At 39.5% G+C, this 2,902-nt stretch overlaps 1 long non-coding RNA gene across 1 annotated transcript; it reads left to right on the top strand.

Annotated features, from left to right (window-relative positions):
- Positions 1–258: 258 nt before the first annotated feature.
- On the top strand, positions 259–1,691 carry lncRNA:CR40053 (long non-coding RNA:CR40053). The gene is made up of 2 exons (NR_073977.1): positions 259–389; positions 462–1,691. It is a non-coding gene; the product is annotated as a long non-coding RNA:CR40053 (long non-coding RNA).
- The last annotated feature ends 1,211 nt before the right edge of the window (positions 1,692–2,902 follow it).

Raw genomic sequence — 2,902 nt, 5'->3', positions numbered from 1 at the left:
TCAATATCAATGATATATACTTTAAAGGGACAGAAATGCTTTCTTTTACATGTTACATACTGCCCAACGAATTTAGTATAACCTTTGGTCATAGAATCCTACACATTTCTGTCAAGTTACGACACGAGCAAAACAAGATGTCTGATTTTAATACGAACTCCCGGGATTTTTTCAGAGCTCCAAATTTATCTTTGCTTTTGCTAAATCGAGCGGTTATTTACAATATATTTAATAAAATTTGTACACCTTTTGAGTTTCATGGATTTTTTGATTTCTTTACACTTTCATTCTTGCGTTGTCCCTAGTTCTGTTTCTTACTCCACAAACGCCGTAAACCCTCAAATATTAATCTAATCGTCAGCTAAAAAGGATTCGGAGCAATCGGAATGGTAAGAACCACGGATTGATCGTAGTAAATTGTATCCAGCGTGGTATTGTTAAAGATCCCGATTTCTCTGCAGTGGTTTCAGTGCAGTAATTCGTCCTGTCCGGATTAGTTGGCCCATTTGGCCCTTCAGAAACTGCCGGGTTGCGTTTCTGAAGGGCCAGATTAAAGGCCCCTAAAAGAGGCTTAAAACTCCCCATAAATCCGGGAGCAGGATAGCTGCAGGGCAACAGCGATGAAGGCAGTAATGCGAGATGGGTTAAGGTTAGCAGTAGTGGACCTTGAACCCCGACAAAGCGGAGAGACCGTGAACTATCGGTACCGCGCTGGACACCGTGAACTAGACGGAGCAACTGCCCGCAGCAGACGGCGATTACTGTTTCTGAAACACCGTACCCCCAAAATATAAACTTGGTGGGACGAACAAACAAACTCTGAGCTAGCCGAAAACAGTTCGTTACATTTGGCGCCCAAATTAATAGTGCAGATCAAGGACCCAGAATGGAGGGGACCAACGTCATCCTGCTCAAGGAGCAGGAGGAGCTTCAGGTTGATGGGACGGGAAACGCGGTGTTTTGAGGCGAGTAAACGAAAAACCGACGACGAGTGGGTAGGGACATCGTGAAAATGGCAGGGATCAAAGCAGTGGTCGCCAACATCAGGAGCAAGGAAGACACCATAAAGCTGTTATTGAGGAAAACGAAACACGACAGTCGGCATCAAACCAGTGGCGAAAATTGTGATGAGGGTGTGCGATATCAGCGGTCGATCGATAGGAAATGGATTTTCAACACGCGGTCACAATGTGGGGAGCAATCGGCAAAACATGGGAACACCTATATGAACAGGAAGTAGCAATGCCGATTTAAGCGGGCAGTGTAGCCAGGGATTTCGAAGATAAGCGCCACCTAACAACGATTAACGTCGGTATACTATTGATTTCGCAACACACTAAGCGGCAGGCTTGCATTAACGTTAACGCTATAAAACTTTCCGTAGTCTATCACTAGAGAGCTATCACATAGTGAATAGAAGGTAGCAGACTTTTCTTTAGGATTCTGATTCTCTTTTGTGACGCCGATCAGATCCCGTTTCGTTGAACTAAGGCGATAAGGTGATGAATGCCAATTCTTTTTCGAAACCAGTTGATACTGCTGATCTTAGGTATTTTTAAACAAAGTCGATTTTTTTTTATCATGCTTGTTCCAATTGTCCAAAATGCTTTTCGTATCTGGTTCGAAAAATGATCACAGCTGGTTGATTTGCAAAAAAAGAACTGTACAATAGAAAAATTTTTAAAATTTCAGAAATCAGTGTTTTTGGTTGTTCATTGATTTTGACGCGTCTTAAAATTCTTCGTATCGCGTGGACAATAAATATAACAAAATAAAATGTTTCCAGCATTATTTGAAGAAAAAATGGGAACAGCTGCTGTAATGAGCTTATTGGAACGCCAAAAAGGAGACTTTCTTCACTCGCAAGGAATTGGAACAAAGTCAAGCAAATAAATCGCAGGTCTAGAACTGTTGACAGATATTTGAAGGATCCAAAGGTATATGGAAATAACTTCAAAGACGAAAAAATGGCACTATCAAAACAATCAGTGCGCCAAATTGCTAGTACTGCATCGAATTTGACTAACTGTGCTGCTAAGATCAAGGAATTGGCCGGAGTAAAAGCAAGCTTTTCAGCGTACGGTCAGAAATGCAGAGCACCTGAAGCGTCTAAAAATCAAGAAAAATCCCCCTTTGCATAGAGTGCGGCTTCCATTTGCAAAAGAATACATGACGCTCCACTTATTTAATTTAGAATGTTAGAATGTGATATTGTATGTATGTAAGAATGTAGTGTGTGCGTGAAAAAAGCATGGAGCGCTGTGAACGATGAGAGTTATTAGTTATTATACTTTATTCCTTAAAATTATATATCATTAATTAAACAATTTCGACAGTAACACTATTAAACAATATCAATCTCTTAATGCTATAGCGTGAACAATATTTTATGATCGTCCATCTTTTGCTAACAAAAACAAACTGGATGGTTTACCCACTCGAGAGCATGCAACGTATAATTGTCCGTATGAAAAAAATTATGTTCTCAAATCTAATTCACAAAAAGACATCGTAATCGGAAACTGAATACGTTTGAATTGAATTGGCACATCGTAGGTATAATAGGAATCCGTGGTATTTGTATATTTTCACCTCTGAACTTGCCATTTAAAATCATGTTTTCTATCAGGTTTTCCATTTATTTTTGAATGACTAATCGCCGCCCATAAAGCAGATTTGTAAAAATTTACATATGTATGTGGTTCCATGAGCCCATTTTATGATAAAATTGGCTTCTGATTTTGAATGTATAATTGAATTGTTGATCGATCATTCGCATTAGCATTTCGGAGTATATTTGTTGCTCCGAACGATGTCATTTGAAAGCATGAATTGAATCTTCGAATTGACTTAGAATACCTTAGAATCTGGATAAGTGCCGATAAGTAAGCCGTTCAATGAT

This window comes from Drosophila melanogaster, chromosome 3L (assembly GCF_000001215.4).
Source record: "Drosophila melanogaster chromosome 3L".
Classification (NCBI taxonomy): Eukaryota; Metazoa; Arthropoda; class Insecta; order Diptera; family Drosophilidae; genus Drosophila; species Drosophila melanogaster.
This window is presented reverse-complemented; position numbering and strand designations above follow the sequence as displayed.